The following is a 6,828-nucleotide window of genomic DNA, read 5'->3' as shown; positions in this document are numbered from 1 at the left end:
GAATATAGGAAAGCAGGACTGTGCTTAACCTGTCCCAAATGAGGGGGGGCACCCTCAGTTGAAGGAACCTCATTAAGCTGGGGCTCGAATGTCAGAGCCCTGTGAAAGTAAGAGGGGTGGGGACAGGAGTCCAAGTCAGGAGACTGCACCCCCCCCTCCCCCGAGTCCTCTCTAGACTGGCTTAACCTATTCTCTTCCCCCCCCCTTCAAAGAATAGAGTTACATAGGCTTCATTAGGAGCCTCTTTTGTTATTTTAATTGCTCAATCAGAGCTGAAACCGGTTCTGGTAGGACTGTGTTTATGGCCTGCTAAGAGCTAAAATGACTGAGAGCTGAAATCACTTGAGATGGGGCAGTGTTTCTGCCCAGCCTGCAAAAGAGCTGAAAATCACTGAGAGACTGATGTGCAGAGGTCACAGCAGAGAGGCAGAAGGTGACTGACAGTCAGCTGGCAAATGAGTGACCAGCAGGGTGGCAGCGAAGAGGCGTGATGAGCGGCCAGCAGGGTGGTGTCAGAGGGGCGTGACGAGCAGCCACCAGGGCAGCGGTAGAGAGGCACAACGACAGTGGTTCTTGCAGAGAGGTGTGACGAGCAACCAGCAGGGTGGCAGCAGCGAGGCGCGATGAGAGCGGTGAACAGATGGCCAGTAAGCGGCCAGCGGAGTGAGTAAGATGCCTCTTTACCCCCACCCAGGGTGGGAGATGAACTCTGCAGATGCACCTCTGAACTCTGGGTCTGCACTGACCAAGGACAGCAACTGTGAGTGGGGTGCAGAGAAGGGTCGGGCATGTGAAAGGGACTTTTGGGTTGCCGGACTTAAGAACCTGAGGGGAAAAGGGCACTGCCCAACCTACTTGGTGGTGGGTCTTTTACTCATGGTTTATGTTTATGAACTCTGTTTGCCGTGTTTTCCCAAATTAACTCTGAGTTACTTCCCTCCTTTTATTAAAAGTTTCTTTTCTACACTTGGACTCTGTGTTTGTGAGTGGGGAAATATTGCCTCTTAAAGGTGCCCAGGGTGGTGTGTAATTTTCCCATGTTACTGGGTGGGAGCTTGAGCCGGTTCTGTATTGTATCGATGAACCCGGCCCTTGTTGCTGCTGACTCCACCTGGCAGAAAGGTTACATATGTTTGCTCTCCACATCAAGATTGGCTGTCTGGGAGAGGGGGCTACCAAGGTAAGGGAAATGCTCAACGTTTTCCAGGAGTTCACCACTGATGACAGTTTGTGGGAGAAGAGGGGCAACTTGTGGTGGGCAGGCTGGTAGAGCACCTTAGTCTTCCCAATGCTGAGGGAGAGTCCCAGCTATGATAGATGCCTGAGAAAAGATCCAGGGTAGATTGCAAGTCAGCCTTGGTGTGCACGAGGATAGCACAGTTGCCAGCATACTGAACGTCGGTAATAACAGTGCTGGTGATCTTAATTTTAGAATGAAGATGCCGCAGGTTGTAGAGCTGGCTGTCCAGGCGATACTAAATCCCAATTTCAGAAGAAAGGTGGTCACGAATAAGAATCAAGATCACGACAAGAAGGGTTGGGGCAATAACACAGCCTTGCTTAACACCAGTATGGATAGCGAAGGTGTTTGTCTCCAGTCCATTACAGAGGGACAGTGGCAGTCAGCCCATCATGAAGTAGCCTGAGAATGCGAATGAACTTCAATGGACAACCAAACCGAGACATCACCTTCTATAATGCTTCACGATTGACGGAATCAATAAGTGCCATAAACAATGGCCGGAGTTGTTCTCTGCACTTCTCTTGGCGCGTGCTGCTTGATGACAAGTACAAAATGATTGGTAAAAAAACAGCTTTTGGAAATAGGGTGACCAGATAGCAAGTATGAAAAATCGGAACAGAGTGTGGGGGATAATAGGCACTATATAAGGAAAAAAAAAAACGAATATAGGGACTGTCCCTATAAAGTTGGGACATCTGATCACCCCATTTGGAAATGTAAACCAAGTTATGACAGAAGCACCAGTGCTGAACTATTCTGAGGTTAAGAGCCTAGGCTTTCAGTCAATATGTGCACACATAGCCTGGAATCCATCTTTTCGCATGATCAACTAGAAGCATATGCTTCTAATACTTTGGTTAAAACACAAAAGAATCTGCTTAGATTGAAAGAGAAATGTTAGCAACTAGTTTTGGTTGTGAGTAGTTTCGTAAATTAATTTATGGGCAGAAATCAGTTGCGGTACAAACAGACCATTAGCAGCTGGAAACTCTATTATGGAAGCAATTGTGCAAAGCACCACCTAGATGTCAGAAAATGATTTTGTCATTGCAAAAGAGTTGATTCAAGGTGATAAAGGCCTGAGGTGAAATTCTGACCACAAATAAATCAATGGCAATATTCCTGTTGACTTCAGTAGAGCCAGGATTTGACTCCTGGAAAGGAGCTTCTTGTATAGACATGCTTTCAAAAGTGCCTATTAAAAATGAAAGCAAGGAGCTACAAGAAAAGAAATTTGAAGGAATGATTATTCAGGTACTACCCATTTCTGAAACAAAATTTTAAAAGCTCAAAAGAGAAACAAAATGACCCAACCTTACAAGAACTTGAGAGAATATTTCTTGATGAATGGCCATTAGGAAAATCTGAGGCACCTTTAACCATAAGAACTTCACGATGAAATCGTGGCATATGATGGGATTCTTCAAAAAGGATATCATGCCATGATACCACACACCTTGAGGTTGGAAATGTTAAGCAGAATCTGCAGTGCTCATCTGAGTAATGACAACAGTAAGAACAGAATTCAAGATGTCCTATTCTGGCCAGGAATTAATCTGCTCTTGGTGCTAATTTATCTAAAGGTGAAATTTGCAAATATAGTAGAGTTGTCATTAATGCTGGCTGTGTTTCTTGAGAAAATATCTAAACACCTTTGGAGCATGACTGTCATGAGCAGGGTGGTTTCTTTGCAAAGCCAGAGTTAGTAAACAGTGTGCAGGAAAATTCCAGAGGAGAGCCAAGTGCAATAAATTAAAATTGCTTAATGTGCTTTTATTTATTCACCTATTTATTTTTGTGAGTGAGAAGATATACACAGTCGATTTAACTCAGAGAAAAAGGTAGCTTCTTTTTTTATACACACCAGCATCCAAAGAAAGAAGAAACTGTGGTCAAAACTTTCATACATGGGTGCCAAAAACTGGGCCCCCAAACCCAAATTTAGGCACTTAAATAAGTGGTCTGATTTTCGGAGAAGATGAGTACCTATTGCTCTCACTGAAGTATCAGCACTTCTTAATATAAGATCACTTATTTTGGGTGATCTGATATTAAATAGGCACCTAAATCTATAACCTTCAGATGTCCAAGGCTGAAACCATTGGCCTATATTTCTGAAATACACCAGCTACAAGCAATTGTAATTAACAAATTTCAGTAAAAAATATCTTGGCATTTGGCTAAGATCAGGTTCTATACGGAACACATCAGGTTCTATACGGAACACAATCATGGGACACCGCCAGTACGAGGTTGAGTAACTGAAACCGCCGCCCAGGGAAATAACCCACTTCCTTCCCTGACGAACCAATGGACGCACCCCACTCATCTACTTATTCGCTACACGGACACTGACTTGGACTCTTAATACATTCCATGGGTGGCGTACCCGAGCCCACTTATCCACTGACGCTTTAAAAACTCCCGCACCCCAAATCTGGGTCTATGCTGGTTATGTGATATGTATGTATCTCGTGATCCTTGTAAGCGGTACCTGTAATCCCTCATAACTCAAGCCAGACCCCAGATGTACAGTACCTTCCCTCTTAACTTGTGTATATTTAATTTTAAACATTAACTTTAATAAAATTTGTTTACGATCACTAGATACCTGTATTTATGGGACTGTGCTCTGTGATCTAGGAGGACTTTCCCACCTCTATTTATTATGATTTAACAGATTTACATTGAGCATCTTACAGAGAGGAACATGCTTTTCAGAATAACAAGCTATATGTATTGTATTTAGGGATCACTTCATACACCACCAAAATACATGCCCTCTGAAATGGAATTATAATGGCACCAGCCTACACAACAGAACAATTTTAGTTCAAGAAATGAAGAATGCCTTATCTAATTGAATCTCCACAGGAGTGTTAGGCAATGAGAATGCAAGCACCCAAACTACAGTGCAGTCAGGACACAGGCATTAACAACCTTAACACTTGTGTAAAATGCCATAGGACCAATAAAGCATAGTCTCTAATATCATGCCAGGGCACTGACTGAGTCCAGTCTTCATCAGTCAGAAGAATGTTAGTTGCGATGCACGGCCTCCAAGGTAGGCAGATTAAAGAAGGGGGAGCAAATCCAGCATCCCTACAGCTTCAGTGAGAATATGGAAATGTCCTGAGGGAAAAACAATGTTTAGCACTAGATGCAACATTTTGATCATAGTGCCCTTAATGGTTTCTGGAAAATGCAGAAAAAGGATCCATGTCTCCCACTTTTTGCCCAGTCCAAGGAAGGCAGCAGTATCTCCCGTCAATGTAAACAAACTTATTTGTCTTAGTGATTGGCAGAATAAGAAGTAGGACTAAGAGGACTTGTAGGCGCTAAAGTTTTATATTGTTTTGTTTTTGAGTGCAGTTATGTAACAAAAAAAAATCTGCATTTGTAAGTTACACTTTCATGATAAAGAGATTGCACTATTTCTATTGTTTATCATTTTTACAGTGCATATATTTGTAATAAAAAATCATAATATAAAGTGAGCATGGTACACTTTGTATTCTGTGTTGTATTTGAAATCAATATTGAAAATGTAGAAAAACATCCAAAAATATTTAATAAATTTCAATTGGTATTCTATTGTTATAAGTGCGATTAATCACGATTAATTTTTTAAATTGTGATTAATTTTTTTGAGTTAATCACGTGACTTAACTGCGATGAATTGACAGCCCTACTTTTCTATTACAGTGGTTCCCCCATAGGGGTCTGCAGACTATGTCTAAAGGGTCCGCAAAAGGTTATTGTTTTCAACCCATGGGCCATGGACTGCAAACTATGTCTAAGATTTCCAAAGGAGTCCACACCTCAATTCAAAATTTGATAGGGGTCCGCAAATGAAAAAAGGTTGAAAAAAAACCACTGTTCAATTAGAAACAGAACTGCAAACCTGTTTCTAAGTACTGCCATCCACGGTCAAATGATAGCTACGCGTGATGCTGCTTGACAAGCCATGGCAACCTAATCAAATGAATATGATTTGGCTTTCTACACTTCAATTTTCCTATGCCATGGATCTTGCCTCTGAAATTGAAATATGTCTATTGGTAGAACTAAAGCTCCTCAAAGCCAGTGCCAACCCTAGAGGCACTCAAAACAAAAAGCCACATGGGGCTCCAAGTTGCAAGTGTGCTCTGGGCTCCTTTTGGCCTTCACAGAAAAAAAATATCACTCCTCATTTCTATGCCCTTTCAGCTTAAAAAGCCCTCAATTGCTGATGTTTAGCTGCCTATGTTTTTACCCATATGAGACAGTTCTAGGTTCGTGTTTATGCTTGTGTCTTAATAGTAACTTCTCTTCTCTCTAATGTAAATAAAGACAAGATACAATTGTGTTCATACACTGCCTTTGAAGTGAAAGCCTAAAGTTTTCATTTTTCTAAACGAAATCCGCTTTTAGAAAACTCTCCCGTCTCTGATCTCAACTACGCTATTAAAATCTAGTTTTGTTTAGCCTACCAAAAAACTAAGATTGGCCCTGAGCACAGCTGAGCTAGTTGCCAGTAAGATAGTTACCTATGCACCTATCTGGTGATAAAGCATATTATAATAATGTAGTTAGCTTGGCATGGTGGTAGCTGGCCGGAAGGAACAGGCAGAGGAAGGATGAGTCAACCAAGAACCAACCATTGAGGATTTCAGTCAGATTATGAAACAGAATTTCTTTTGTCTTCCTCAGCCTTGTCTACACTTGAAAGGATTTCCGGTATAGCTATACCAGCAGGCCCCCTAGTGGAAACGCAGCTTATAGCGGCAAAACAATTCTTTTGTTGATATAGCTTGTACCAGTTCTCCAAACAAAATAAACTGTACCAGCAAAAGGATTTGTTGCCAGTATAACTGCATCTACACTACAATACTTTTTTCCAATATAAAAATTTCATAACAACTCAAACTCCTAATCAACAGTATTATCCAGCAGAACTTTTTGAGTATAGACCTGGTCCTACAGAATTTTAGGCAGTCAGGGTGAGCTCCACAAAGGGTACTTAGCATCACAACCAGGATGTGGACAGTCTGAACTAATGGTCAGAGCAGGAGTCAGGCCAGGGCAGATACCAAGAGGTCAGAGTCCAAGACAGGACTCAGGTGTCAGGAGGCAGGCAGGGTCAGGCGACCAGGGGTTCAGCAGTAGCTGCAAGTATTGCAGGAGAAGCAGTCCTAAGCAGGGGAAACCCAGCTGCATGGATAACTTCCTGTCCCTGTGCTTGGTTTAAATAGAAGCTGGGAAGCAATCAGGACCCCGCAGTGTTCAGCCCATCGGATCCCAGTATTGGAGTCCTCTGTCAGCATTCTGCTTCTATTCTGACAACTGTTAAACAGGTCATCGAGTGGCAGGTTACAACTTACTAGCTCCTGGGAGCCCTGTGCATCAGCATTCAAGAGCCATGGTCCCTGACATGTAGGTGGCTAAGTCCCATTTTTAGGCACCACTGCGATCCACAAAACACCTGCTTGGCTTCCACCTAACCCTGTAGGTGCCTAAAGTCACTCAGCGTCTAAGTTTTTGCAGTGAAAGTTCCCTATGCATCTATGTTTCTGCCTCTGAGCACAGGCACTGCTGCCTCCCTC

The sequence above is a fragment of the Terrapene carolina genome, unplaced genomic scaffold, assembly GCF_002925995.2.
Source record: "Terrapene carolina triunguis isolate 2854851 unplaced genomic scaffold, T_m_triunguis-2.0 Scaffold42, whole genome shotgun sequence".
NCBI classification, from domain to species: Eukaryota; Metazoa; Chordata; order Testudines; family Emydidae; genus Terrapene; species Terrapene triunguis.
The sequence above is the reverse complement of the archived record's forward strand: the minus strand, read 5'-3'. Positions refer to the sequence as shown.